Raw genomic sequence first — 15,201 nt, forward strand, 5'->3', positions numbered from 1 at the left:
TCCTCCCGGACCGGGGCACGAACCCGTGTCCCCTTAATCAGCAGGCAGACTCTGAACCACTGCACCACCAGGGAAGCCCTGCATTAATTTTTATTTTTTAAAACATCGTGTTCAAATATTTTTTATCATAATTACTGAGCTTTTAGGTACTTCCTTAAATTTTGTACCCCAGGGAGTGTCTCACTCACCTCACCATTCCTGGCCCTGGCTACAAAATTTGAATTTTCCAAGGCGTATATAAACAATGATAAGGTATTGGTTTCTAGATCTTCAAGGGAACTGGTTTCTACATCTTCAGCTTCTCCATTACTCTTTATTAGAGCTGATGGTAGAGCCATCTTTCACAGCCATCCATTTCCCTCTCTACTGTGCGTTGCCCTGGTGTGTAAAAAACTCTGAGGCTGCACAACAAAGGGATAATTTGAAATACTGCTGTAAGGAGGCAAAAGACTGGATAAAAACTCCTTTTGCAAGTTCAGTTGTCTCCAGTTCTTTGCCTTCAACAGCCTTGGAGAAGAGCCTAATGCTCACAGACCATGAAAAATACATTCTGATGACAGAGTACTTTTAACCTGTACCTTAGGAGAAGTTCAAGTATTAAGTGACATCACTCTTTTCAGTGACACCAGCCTACTTATCTGAACAAGATTGGAGTAATACTGATGCTGAGCCCTGTTTCACTCTAGGATACATGAACCAATGAAAGAAAAATCCATCCATTTGATTAAGAGATTCCTACTTAATCATGTGAGAGGGCGGTTTCTGGACGGGTCTTTCTCTGTCTGCTTGTTGGCCCTTAACCAGTGTGCTGGAGCCATGTGCTCAGGCTCCAACTGAGCCTTGCTCTCTCCGCCCTGTCCCATCACCACTGCCGTTCCTATTCCTAGTCCTTTTGCATTTGGCTGTTCCTACCACCTTTCACAGCCTAGCTCATCCCAGCCAAGGGAAGGGAGAGTCAAGGGGAGGAAGTACAGATGGAGACCCCCAGTGTGGAGAAGGGGGTGCCCTGAGAGACCTGGGGCTGGTAATGGTGGCCCTTGCTATGGGATCCTGGAGAAGGCCTGTGGGGCATGTTGGCCCCCAATTTCGTCACCTGCAAAATGAGGTTTAGCTTAGATGACCTCTTAAGCCTCTTGAGTCCAGGATACTGCCCAACTATCCTCGGGAATGTCTTTTGTAGAATTCTCTCCAGAAAAGAAAGCTGTTTGGTGGTTGTTTCCTTGCCCAAACAAGCCCCCGTCCCCTGACGCTTTACTTTCTGCAGCGATCGTGGGCCCTGCTCTCTCTCTCTTAAATCCCAAACAGGTACAAATTCTGATGCCTGGTGGACACCGCCACCTAGGAGTCCTTAGGCACCTAAGTTAACATGTTTCAAAAGAGAACTTGGCATCTCCCACTCAAGTCTGCTTCTCTTCCTGAGATCACCATCTCCATGGTCGGTCCCCACCTTACCAGTCACTCAAGCCCCAGACCTGTGAGGCATCACAGGTGCCTCAGTGTCTGTCACGCTTGAGATCCAAGTCATCAGGACTTCTGGTGATTTTACTTGCTGAGGAAGTCTCAGATCACCTCTCCTGTTCTGCTGCTACTAGGCCCAAGGCTCCTGCTTGACCCTTAAAAATAATATCCTTCCTGGTTCCCATTTCCCGCCACATCTCTCCCAGCCTCCCTAAACCATAGCCTTTCCTGCATAACCACTAGCTAGCTATACAGCAGAGAAGGCTGGTTCAAACTTTCGTCAGAGTCGGTCCCTGGAATGCACACTTCCCTCCCACACACGTACACATATTTGCTTCAACTGTAAGCATTAATGTGTCCTGGATGCCTTAAACCTCTAGGCACATTCTTCTTTTGATTTTGGCTTTGCTGAGAGACAGTGGAGATATTAATAAAAACAAAGAAGATGAGCAATGTGTGCATTCCTGATGTGTGCTGGGCACTGACCCACAAGCCCCTTACTATGTCCTGACAACAACCCAGGAATTACCTCATTTCATATTCATAATAACCTAGGAGAGAGGTATTATTAAGCCTACCTTACAGTTGAGGAAAATGGAGTACAGAGAGGATACTTTTTCTAAGAACATCCATGGATGGGGCTGGACTTCCAGCACAGGTCTGTTGAGTTCCAAGGCCCATGTGCCATCTACTATATGCATTCAGTTCTTCCTGAATCTTGAAGAAAGTTTTCAGATAATTCATGATGTGATTGTGAAAGTTTTGTGAAAAGGAGTTGATGGTGATGTGCACTGGTGTGTATTTGAGACTGCTGCTAGCGAATCCTGTAAAAACACATTTTCCACCCAGATTTTGCAGGGCTATTTCTGAAGCTTAACGTTAGATTCTACTTTACCTGCTTTCATGGGTGACTCATGAAAAGCATGGCTTATGAGTGTCTCTTTCAGGCTAAAAATCATGACACAATCTACGAAGAAACTAACCATCTTCTCCACTAGAATGTACTGCTATTTCATACAGTGTGAGAACACAGCCAGGGGAGAAACATCTCAGAGATCAATGCAATCTCCAGATGAAAAGACCGAGGCCCAGGGAGGTTAAGTGACCAGCCAAGGTCAAGCAGCTTGCAAAACAATGAGCCTAAGAGTCTCACTTTGTTAGTAGAAACAGCTTTGTGCAAACCATTTCTCCAAACAGCCACCTAGTAAGTACTGAATGCCTTCCATGTGCCAAGCACTCTGCCAGGAGCTGGGCCATGAGACCTGGGTCCTGTTCTTGAGATGTTCACCTGCTTGCTGAGGGACCTGGCATTTTAAGGAGCTCAGAAACAGAGGGATGGGGCTGGTTTTTGCCCCGAAGAGTAGCTCTCCTGTTTCGCATTGTTGGGAAAACAACTGTGCAGTAGTCGTAGGAAAATGTCTTTCAGAATAGGACAGACAAGCCAAATAGCTAGGTCAGAGACAAACTGGAAAACTAGTGTTTCCTCCAGTTCATCACCAAGTTTCATCAGGAAAACCTTACACCAGGTTGAAGTTACTCATTGGTAGTGAAATAGGGTCAGGAAGAAACCCTGGATTTGGATTCCAGCTCTGCCACTTTCTAGTTCTGGGACTGTGGGAGAGTCACAATCTCTGAGCTGTGGTTTCTTTGATTGCATGGCTTGAAATGGGAGAATAGAGCATCAGAGCCAAGCTCATAGACATGGATGGAGACAAACTTCTTAGCCTCTCATGTTCACCAACCATGGCTGCCTTAACTGTGGTTACTGCAGTCTCTTCCAATCCCCTCTGAATTATTCTCTCCAAGGCCATGGGAGAAGGCATCAGAGAAGGGCCTGGAATCCATATCTGTTAAGCTGTCACCCACTCTGCTTCCAGAAACCAATTCAACTTTCTGGGGTGATGAGAGGATGTGCCCTCGGAGGTGAGAGCAGAAAACCATCCCTTGGGGACGGTGGTGACCCAGCTTAGGATGAATCTCTGGGGCTGTTTCCCCATCTGTAGAGAGGGCATAATGCCCCTCTCACACCACTGTTGTGAAGACTAAATATACGTAAAGCCTCTTGCCCATTGCTTGGCCCACAATTTTGAAGACCATGAGAAAGCGGTACTGTATTAAAAAGAGCTTTGGAAATAAGACTGCCGTATATAAAAGATGATAAAAAGCCATGACTTTTACCTGGGTAGGAAAAGCCACAATGAGCTCAACTGTGACCTAATATCATACTGAAAAGACGATTCTCTTAGAAAGATAGTCTGGCAATGTAGTTGGAGCTGAACTAATACGGACCAGGTCAAATTGAAGGTTAGGTCAGTGGTTCTCAACCCCAGCCAGACATTAGAATCACCTGAGGTACTTAAAGAAATAAACCAAACCCAACAGCCAGGCTTCACTGTAGACTGATTAAATCAATCAGAATCTGTGGGGAGTGGGACCAGGCACTGGGAGTAGTTAAAGCTTTCCAGGTGATTCCAAGCTATAGTGATTGAGAACTACTGACTTAGGTGAAGCTACCTAATCTTAGGTTAAGATTTTGAAAGAAATCCATCAGTTCCAGACTATCTCCCCCCATGGTCTGCCTCAGTCTGAATTTCCTACCATTCTAAGCATTGGACAGTGGTACCCTGCACAGTAACCAGGATTAGCTACAATCAGTTTGGTTACTGTTCTATATTGATTTTGACAGGAAGTAGAGGTTCATCTTGAAGGACTTGGTATAGTAAGTTAATTTCAGCACGAATGTTTATCAGTTAGGATTAGATTTTGTTGCATATAATGAAAATCCAAAATAAAAGAGCCTTAAACAAGACAGAAGTCTAGAGGCAGGTAGTCTAACACTGGTATGGCATCTCTATGGTCATAGGGGACACAACGTTCCTTTTATTTTCCCACCCTACTGTTCTAGTGGGGGCTTTTCATCTTTGAGGTCACTTCATGGTCCATGATGGCTGCTGGTGCTCCAACCATTATTATCCACATTATATCCACATCAAGTAAAAGCAAAAGGAGAATGGACAAAAAAGGTCCAGTCAGCTTCTTTAAAGAGCCTTTTCTTTTTCTTTTATCTCATAGGCCAGAACTTTGTCAAATGTCTATCGGCAAGAAGTTTTACTGAGAAGTAAAACCCTTTAGGTAGCTTCCTCTATACCCCAAATAAAATTAAACTTTATTAAGGAAGAAGGGGCAAGTGGTAGGTGACCAGCAGTTTGTGCCATAGAGCCATTGCAGATCCAAAGCCTGAACGTGGGAGGGAACTAGAGGCTAGGAGGCAGGAGAATTAAGAGATCTTGAAGGAGGAATGGTGATTCATTCATGTGGTTCCCAAAAACTTGCCGCCATGGGTCTTTCAGTAAGGGAAGCTTACTTTCAATTGTGTAGCTGGGTCAAGCCGTCATTCCTTTCAACAAGTTCCTAGTTTCTAGGCATGGCCATCTCAGCCTTAGTTTTGGATCAGTCGTCTCATAGGCCAGCCCTTTTCTTGAGGAGCCTGGACCTAGAAGGCTATTACACCTCAGGTGCCTTCCTGCCTGCCTACACCTGGATGGTAGAATCATTATTGCTGGTCCTGAGGCAAAAGCCACAGGGCATATCTTGACAGACCTTGGCTGAATTCTGTGAAGCTTTTTCTTTTCCGCTCCTCTGAGGAGTTAGATGCACCCTATGTCAGTTACGGTACCAGCAGGAAGCAGAATCCAACTCAGGTAATTCAAAGGACTATAATGAAAGGGGTATAAGCAGTCGTTGTTTTGCACAGCTCTGATATGCATGAATTTCAATGATCAATAAATTTCAATTATTTTAGTTAAGTAACACCAGTCCCCCAACAAGATGGTTAAAATTTCAGTTACATTTGTATATGAACTATGAGCAATTGTATAAAGCTGCAGTTGCTAAAGTATAATTGGACGGCTAGCTCATCAGTCCACAAATCACTATGTACATAACAAATGCACAGCATGATCATGACCAATCATGTCACCTCTTTCAAAGCCTGTTGGTGACTGGTCACTGGACATCTGTTACTCAATTCATGCACAGACAGAAAAGTGTGTGGTTGTGTTGCTTCCTTGTTTCCCAGTGATAAATCCATGTGACTTTTTACAAAATGGTTAACTGAAAAAGGGAACTGGCTAATAAAGATGAAAATGCAGCAAGGAAATGCGAAGTGATAATACTGGAAGTAAAATTTGAAGAGCATATTGACGGAGTTACAGAAGAAAGAGCTGACTATGGGAGTGTTGACACTGCTGCCATTGGAGACTCGATATGCAGCTGGAAGAACTCAGGGAAGGTGAACTTAATACATAAATGAATAAGTGAAGAAAATGATGGAAGTGATGAAGATGTCCCAGAGGAAGTGATGCCAGCAAAAACCTGCTGGTTTTAAAGGAACTCTCAAAGGTATTCTGTGACACTGAAAGTAAAAAGGATAAAATAGTGGCAGCTGATCCAGACTTAGAGTATGTCAATTTGCCAAGGCAGAGGAAAGATGTTCACTCTCTATCAAGATATACAACAAGGAGGAGCAGGCAAGCACTGTTCAAAGCGTTCTTGGTAAGATTTTTACGAAGAAATACTTTTTATCCTCAATGTTTCTAATGCTTCAAATTAGTTTATTTAATATTAATTTTTACTACTTTTTCTCTTACCAATAGTAAGAGGGCTTTAGTGTTTTGACAAACGTTTTGAAATGTCACAGAATAATCATATTTTTTTCCCACTGATTATTAAGGTTGTTTTGCACGGTCATTTTTACAGTCCCAAAACTACTGTGCAAAGTGAGGACTCCTGTATTTACATAGATGGGGCGCTATCAGCAAACGAGCAAGGGATGGCAGGGCATTCTAAGGCTAGCCACGACAGAAGGCACACGGCAGAAGGGCCAGGGGAGCAAATAGTGCATCTGGAGCCATGAAGCAGGTACACATGGGAAGAGATCTCTGTGTGGAGGGACACAGCCACAGACAGAAAATGAAAGCACAGAGGGGACTGGGAGAAACAACCCACCCTCCTGACTTTGCAGGTGCTTTTCACTGGGTGAATCCAGCTGAAAGTCAGCTTGCAGTAGGACCAGGCAATGCAGTCAAGTCAGACTAGGGCATACAAGAGGGTGGAGGTGGGTGGAGCTTGGAAGGGGGGCATAAGTACACCTAACACTGTGCTGTCATTTTTATGTCCATGCCCTACAGTTGAGGACAGAGTTACCTGCCTCTCTGACGCTCAGTAAAAACTAAGTGAACACAGATGGGAATCTAGGTTTTCATTCTCTCAATGTAAAGCCCCTTCTCATGTCCACTGTGCTCCAGAATTCCCTTAGTGCTGCTTGTCATATTGGCCGGGACACAAAACACAGAGAGTTAGAGGACGATTGGGAGGAGAAAAAGCAAACTCAGTGTTTAAAAGAAAAATTTCTATTGACAGCCCCCCAAACTCAGTAGATTTTAAGCAAGATGGGCTAGGAAAGTGTCAAGTTACATTCTAAATACCACTGACAGAATGTCAGGGCAGGCGTGGGTACATCTCTCTCTCAGATGTGACTGAATATAAAGCATGTTGCTTAGGATCAAGTTTTAAAGCATCTTACTTTCTAACGTGAGAGTTTCTACAACTTATATAAGAGATTTTGTGTGTTTTAGTTATGTCTTTGGAAAGCTACTGGAGGTCTGGGGCATTCATTAATCAAAAACTTGCTATTTAAATAGGAAAGACGCTCTGGTTGCTCTTCTTCAGAATGCTTGATTGCTACGAATGGTCTACTGTTAGGAGATGACTGTACATATTGCTATTGCTCTGGGGCTAGTCCATCCAGGAGGTTCCAGTCCCTGGGGTCTACCCACTAAGCCCATTTAAGTTACCCATGCTGCCAGCTTCCTTGCAAAAGGATGGAGAGGATCAACAGGGCAGAGTTTCTCACCCTTGGCACTACTGACATTTTGGGCCCTATAATTCTTTGTCAAGGGGGCTGTCCAGTGCATTGTAAATATTTAGCAATATACCTGACCTCTACCCACTAGGTGCCAGCAGTACCAGTGTTGGAGCAGGCAGATAGCTAGACAGGAACAGAGAAAGGGGGACAGCCAAGGTTTGACAGACCTTGACAGACAGAAAGGTTTGCCATTCCCCCAAATGGCAGGAAACCAAACATCTTGTAGTCAACACGGGTCCTTGTGCAAAGAAAAGCAGGAACCTCCAGACTGACGGGGAACCATACATTTTGGGGTGATAAGTGTCCTGGAGGCAGGCAAAGAAAGGTGGGAATCTCTGCTGTCTGAAGGTAACTTTTTGCTCATTATGCTCTCATTACAATAAAATTAGCCTTGCAGATAAGAAGTTTCCATAATGCACCGAGGCCATGACACTTCCGATCAAGACTAAATAAGGACCAAATTCCCTCCTCCTCTCCACAAGGTGGAGCTGGGATGAATATCAGGGGCTACAACCCCAGACCCCTCCCTCCCCAGTGTATATTCTGCCCCTTCATTTCTACACCCCCATATAACCTGCTTGCCAAAGAAACTCTGCACAGCTACTCACCTGAGACTGACCACTCTCCTTTTGAGAATGTGCTATCAATTAAATAAATCCTCACTTTGCTTTCTTGACCTCCCTGTCTGTCTCTGAATTCTTTCTGCCTTAAGACAAGAACCTATCCCCGATCTTTGGCGAGCAACAGCCAGGAGACCTGCCTCAGCCTCTCCCCTCTCTTGAGCTTGAGAGGCGCTGCCTTACTTCCTGCCATTACTCTCTCTCAACTCTCTCTCCTTCACTCTCTCTCTCTCTTTTACTTTCTTATTGTCTGTCACATTTTCAGACCTACTGCCCCAGTGATGGGGTCAAGCCGTAAAAGCCACTAAGATGCTCACCACAAGAAATGTCCCTTCAGAGGATGAGTGGGTCGTGCAATGTACTACAGAGACGGTGGGTCTGTCTGCCCACCTCAAGACAATTTCCACGCAATGTTTTAGGCACACAGTTAAAAGCATAACCCTGGGACTTTCCTGGTGGTCCAGTGGGTAAGACTCCGAGCTCCCAGGGCAGGGGGCTCAGGTTCGATCCCTGGTCAGGGAACTAGATCCTGCATGCATGCTGCAACTAAGAAGTCCGCATGCCACAACTAAAGAGCCTGCATGCCACAACTAAGACCTGGCGCAGCCTAAATAAATAAATATTTTAAAAGAATAAGAATAAAAATAAAAATAAAAGCATAACCCTGCCCCCTCCTCGCAGTTACCCTTATAGGCTTATTACTGGTCCACCTATACCTCACTATCCTTGTCTCGTCTCTGTGTCCCTATCTCACTCTTACTTTTGCACCTTACTCTGCTGGAAATGGGGGTAAAGAAATCTGTCAGGCATTTTCCAACCTTGTCGCTAGGTCCTGCACTTCTCATTGTGCAAGGCATGTCAGGAAAACTTTCTGGCCCTTCTCACAAGCAGCTAGGGACCCCAACCATAGGACCTTTACGTCCTTTGGGTTTGCCTTATCCACCACTTAATTAACCATCATCAGGTTCAATCGTGTGGAAATATAAAATACAGCCTTACTTAGAGTTTGCGCCCTGGCCATGGCAGCTGAGCTCCTTCAGGAGTTCCCTCACTCTGTGGGTGGTCTGTGGGTGTACCCAGGGGTTTTGGGAAGGGGGACCCATGGTGGTAGAAGGACGCCTCAGGCCGCCATTCTTCTCCACCCAGCATTCCGCAGGCCCCCTCCATGGTCCCTCCCGTCCCCACTCCTGCCTTGGCCTGTAGGGGCGGGTCTGCTGTGCTTGCCTCCCCAGGCTTGAGGGATCCTTAATGGCCAGTGCCTGTTTTTGGAAACTTACCACCCTTTTAGAGAAAAGATGCTTCCCTGACTAAATAGGTCCTAGAACCACGAGGATGTCCATTCCAGGGGGACATACCCTGGAACACAGGGATTAATACTGCCATAGAGTCTATAGAGAAGCCTTCAGGAAGGTCGCTCCTCCTGGGTTCCATGGACACCAGGATAGGACACAGGCCCCAGGACGCTGGGGCCAGCAGGACTGCCATATGGGGGAGTAGCTAACCCCCATTTTGGCTAGAGTTGACAGGACTAAGTGGAAGGGGACACCTGGAACCACTCCTGCCTGAGGGGGTCCCTACAGGCCCTCCTAACCCTAGTGCTCCTCTCTGTTATAGGAGCAGCCTCTACCTGAAGGAACGATGGGAAACACCTCCTCCATCTCCAAGGACTCACCCCTCCAGTGCATTCTGAGTCACTGGAATAAGTTTTCTCTAGATTCTTTAAGATGCAAAAAGCTTGTTTTCTTTTATGAAACAGCCTGGCCCCAATATAGACTTGAGGACGATGAGGCCTGGTCCGAGAATAGAAGCCTCAACTGTAATACCATCCTACAGTTTGACATTTTTGCAAAAGGCAGGGAAAATGGACAGAAGTTCCTTACGTTCAGGCTTTTATGGCCCTAAGAGAGAACCCGGAGCTATGCAAGTCCTACGTTAGGGACCCTTGCCAGCTGGGACCCATTCAGGCTATGAAAGCCCTCTCTAGTGGCATCTCTGGAGGAACAGGTGCCCCAGATAGAAAACCCAAGCCCCAATGCTCTTTAACCACCTTCAGCCCCTCTCCTGCCCTATAAGTCTCTTTACCCTTCTGTACCAGAAGTGCAGCTGGAGCTTCTTTGCCCCCTTCAAGAAGTAGTACACCCCTTTTTCTTTGTCTGACCTCAACCAGTGCTGTACTCGTTCGGGCAGATTCTGGGAGGACCCTAGCCAGTTCACCAAAGAATTCCAGGGACTGACTCTCTCCTTTGACTTTACGTGGAAGGACCTAAATATTGTCCTTTCCCACTGCTGCACCACTGAGGAAAAGACCCGTATTTGGGCACAGGCTGAAACATGTGTTGGTGGATTACACGTTGTCCAACCACAATACCCTGTGGGCATGATGGCAGTGCCTCTAATGGATCCCAATTGGGACTATAAACCAGGCCAGGCTGGTATCACTAGAAGGGACCACATGACCCTTTGCCTCATTGAAGGGAGGAAGCGATGCATAATTAAACCTGTTAACTATGATAAGGTTAAAGAGATCACCCAAGGCCAAGATGAAAATCCAGCCTTATTTCAGGCCCGACTGGTAGACGCCCCTAGAAAGTATACGAATGTGGACCCACACACGTTTGAGGAACACATTGTATTTGCAACCCACTTCATTAGCCAATCAGCCCCTGAAATCCATTGGAAGCTTCAAAAGCTTGCCATGGGGCCCAAACCCCTCTCAACATTCTAACTGACACAGCCTTTAGTGTCTTTAACAATAGAGACCAAGCTGAGCAAGAAAGGAAGGAACAGCGTGACTTAAGAAAGGAACGACGGCAAGCCAGGCTTTTGGCAGCTGTCATGACAAGACCTCCTGGTCACCCCAAAAGTACTCCCAGAAGACCCCCCCCCGCCAGGAAAGGGAGCCTGTTTTAGCTGTGGGAGCCCCAAACACTAGAGCAAGGAATGCCCCAGAAACACGTCCCAGCCTTCACCCAAGACACCATGCCCACTCTGTAAGAAGATGTGCCAGTGGAGGAGGGAACTGCCCCCAGCTCTGAAGGGAGTGAGGAAATTCCCCCATGCCAGTCGTGGCAGTGGTTGATTGACGGGACCTGGGACCTCCCAAGGCTCCCAAGAAGACAGTCATCATCGCACAGTCATCAGTGGGTGACCACTAACGTGGCATGTAAGCTTGTCCAGTTTCTAGTGAACACAGGGCTACTTACTCTGTCCTGACTTCTCATGCTGGGCCCCTTGCCCCTGAAACCTGCTCTATTGTTGGGGTAGAAGGAAGACCAAATCTAGAACATTTCACCACCCCTCTAACTCGCACCTGGGGAAAGACCCTTGTCACACAAGTTTCTTGTCATGCCTAAATGCCCCAGCCCATTTATTGGGAAGGGATTTTCTCTCAGCCTTGGGGGCAACTCTTACTCTCCCTGAAAACCAAAACCAAGGCCTATTTTTGGCTGGGTTATGCATTATGGACAGCATAAAATATTCCCCGCAAATTAAAGAAACAAAAAACAAAAAAACCTTACAGATCCACAGGTCTGGGATCAGGGAATCCCAGGGAAAACAAAGTTTGTCACTCCTGTAAAAATCACCTTAAAGGAGGCTAATAACTTCCCTTGCAGGCATCAATACCCTCCCTTTCCAGTAAACTCTCCAAGTTTCTCTGCTCTTTTGCTTCTCATGAAATCATGTCCCCTTTAACCACACCCATCCTAGTGGTTTTCCTTGTTATTCACATTGGCACAGCTCCAGCTTACAAACATCCACTCTCAAACACCATAAATGCCATTGCTAAAGTTAATAACTCATCTGACTGTCGGATCTGCCCCCGCAGCTGTACCTCCCCAAAGGACCTACGTCTTTTGGGACTCCCTGCCTTCTTGAAGGACATGGTGGCGCTAACAGCAAAATATTCTGGGTTCTCATTTACCACCCAGTGCGGTAAGGAAGGACTGGGGCAGGAACCAACTGGAGGCCAAACTCTCTGGAACAGACACCCTCCTCCAAATCAGAGGGAAGGGTATTTCATCTTTTAGGTAAAGCTAGCCTCTGTTATTTACTGCTGTTAGCATTCAGGGACAAGAATTAGGATGGCTTAATGAAACACAGTACAATCACACTCTACCTTTTAGTAATCACAGTTGGGTGACAGTCACCAACCAGACTGCCAATATCCAACATGTGGGGAACATCACTACCTGGTGGAAGAACCTAGTGACTGGAATAAATAAAACTAAAACTCACAATAAAAGCATAATATTCAATAATAGTTAACAATACACAAGAGAAGGCCAGCACAGGGACTGGACAATATTCCAGACTAATGTTTAATATAAGTAATAACTGTATTCAGATATACTCCAACTTCTCCCTGTTACAGCTGCTGTATCGAAACCTGAGGTGTCGAGGGAAAAAAACTCATGGCTTCAGAAAACTCCCACTTCAAATGACGATGTGGCAGGGATTTCAACCCATCTCACCTGAAGATGAGGACTGCCACCAGCCACTGGATCTACTCCCCACTCTCCATCTCCACCACTGTAAACAACCCCGAGATCCCTATCTCTGACAGACAGCAAGGAGCTCTGGACCCACAGGTAGGGACAATGCCCGTGCTCACTCGAAGCAGTTACAGAAGATAGACCATCAACCCTTTGCCCCTTAAAAGATTTTAAGGGTTCAGACTCCTTGAAGTGGGAATGTTAGAGCAGGCAGATAGCTAGATGGGAACAGAGAAACGGGGACATGGGCCAAATGGCAGGAAACCATACATCGTGTAAACAACGGTGGGGGGCAGGGGGGCTCCTCCGGCAGACAAAGAAAAGCAGGAACCTCTGGACTGACAGGAAACCACACATTTTGGTGTGATAAGTGTCCTGGAGGCAAAGAAAGGTGTGGAAAGGCGGGAATCTCTGGCGTCCGAACGTAACCTTTTGCTCATTATGCTCTCATTACAAAAAAACTTTACAGATAAGAAGTTCCCATCAAGCACCGAGGCCATGACACTTCCGATCAAGACTAAATAAGGACAAGGGGTGGTGGTGGTGGTGGTGGTGGGAGATTGGGATTGACATATATACACTAATACGTATAAAATAGATAACTAATAAGAACCTGCTGTATAAAAAAATAAACTAAAATTAAAAAAAAAAGACTAAATAAGGACAAAAATTCCTCCTCCCCTCAGCAAGGTGGAGCTAGCATGAAAATCAGGGAATATGACCCCAAACCCCTCCCTCCCTTCCCCCTCCCCCCCTCCCCCTCCCTCCCTTACCCCCTCGCCAATGAATATCCCACCCCTTCATTTCTACACCCCACATAACGGGCTTGCCAAGAAACCAGCGCAGCTACTCAGCTCTGAGAGCCTACCATCCCTTAAATAAATCCTCGCTTTGCTTTCTTGACCTGTCTCCTCTCTGAATTCTTTCTGCAATGAGAGGAGAGCCTACTCTCCCGCAACACGGGCTCCAGCTGTAACAGCCCAAAATACCTGCAGACATCGCCAAATGTCCCCTGCGGGGCAAAACCACCCCCTGTTGAGAAGCTGAGAAGCAGTAAGGGAGAGGGTACCTGGAAAGCCCTCACAGAAAGAAGCCGTGAAAATTAAATAACAGTTGAGCCAGACCTTGTTTGTTTGGTGCTTTAAATTCCAATTTCTTTCTTTCTCTTCTGTAGAGAGAAGTCTGTGCCTTTATTGGCCAGCCCGCTACTTGAGGGGAACGAAGCGGGAGGAGTGCGTGGCCCCCGTGCCCGGCAGGGCGTGCTACAGGCTTGTAGGTGATGAGAACTTGCCTAGGTAGTGGCCAGTCATCTCAGGATTGGTTTTCACCTGGCTGAAGGTCTTGCCGTTGTAGACACCCTCCAGGCTGCCCACCATTTTGGGCAGGATGATCACGCCGCGCTGCACGTCTCCACCACCTCAGGCTCCTCCGTGGGAGGCACCGCCTTCTTGGCCTCGCGCAGGCGCTTCAGCAGCCACTCGAGGGCTGCTTCCTCCGCAGGACGTTGTGCGGCTGCCGCCGCTGACCCGGACTGTACGGCTGCGTCAGCTGCGCGCAGGCCGTGTAAGGTAGCTGGTCGAGGTCCACGCGGCCGCAGGTGAACTTGCGGAAGGCACACTTCTTCTGCTCTACCTCCGTCACCTTGTTGGCACTTCCTAAATTCCAGTATCATCACTTACTTTACACGACGTATAAGAAAACCGTATTTCCCAAGCCAAAATTCAGGACATATGCCTTAACAGAGGCTTAAAACAAAACAAAACACGTCTATGAAAGTATTTATTCGCCAGCACTCTACAGTTTAAGTCACACTCGTATAGGTTTTTTTGTTTTTGTTTTTTTTTTGTTTTTTTTTTTTTTACGGTGTGCGGGCCTCTGACTGTTGTGGCCTCTCCCGTTGCGGAGCACAGGCTCCGGACGCTCAGGCTTAGCGGCCATGGCGCACGGGCCAAGCCGCTCCGCGGCATGTGGGATCTTCCCAGACCGGGGCACGAACCCTTGTCCCCTGCATCGGCAGGCGGACTCGCAACCACTGCGCCACCAGGGAAGCCCCTCGTATAGGTTTTTTTTCCCCTCCTCTCTTACCCCTTTTATCCTTTACAGGCATTTCCCTTAACAAATCTCTTGCATGTCTAATCCTGTCTCGGCTCCTGCTTCTAGGAGGAGTTGACCTGTTTCAATGACTCAAAAAAAAAAAAAAAAAAAAAAAAAAAAAAAAAGGTATTGGTGAAGGAAGAAACATATGGCCATCGAGGGTGCTGCTCAGATGGCTCTAACAGAACCTGCCGCCAAGAGCAGGAGCTGACTGACAACCTTGGCTGCCACCCGGAGTTACAGGGGCCAGTCTTTCGCTGGCTGCCTCTGGGCAGTGACTGAGCTCGGCAGGGGCACCAGCACGGAACTATTCCCGCCAGAGAGGTGACCCCTCTAAGGGGAAAGTTTAGCCTCGGGATTCCCCAGAGGCCTGGCCACGATTTTCTCAGAACTGTGCTGTGGTCTGAGGTTCTTCCTACCCAGTCCTTCTTCCCCCGTCTCTTTACACAGGGTCAGCCCTGTACTGCAGAGGGCTCTCTTCAGACTGCGGCTCTTGAGCCCTCACAGGTGTTTCCCCCAATCGATCTCCTGCACTTCAAATCCCATTTTCCTGTCTGCTTCTCAGAGGATCTAACATGTAATGGATTCCCCTAAATTCCACTAAAAAAAA

At 46.9% G+C, this 15,201-nt stretch overlaps 1 pseudogene; it reads right to left on the bottom strand.

The window, feature by feature from the left end:
• Positions 1–12,961: 12,961 nt before the first annotated feature.
• Positions 12,962–14,604, bottom strand: LOC101334907 (small ribosomal subunit protein uS19 pseudogene; annotated as a pseudogene).
• Between the last annotated feature and the right edge of the window lie 597 nt (positions 14,605–15,201).

This window comes from Tursiops truncatus, chromosome 10 (genome assembly GCF_011762595.2).
Source record: "Tursiops truncatus isolate mTurTru1 chromosome 10, mTurTru1.mat.Y, whole genome shotgun sequence".
NCBI classification, from domain to species: Eukaryota; Metazoa; Chordata; class Mammalia; order Artiodactyla; family Delphinidae; genus Tursiops; species Tursiops truncatus.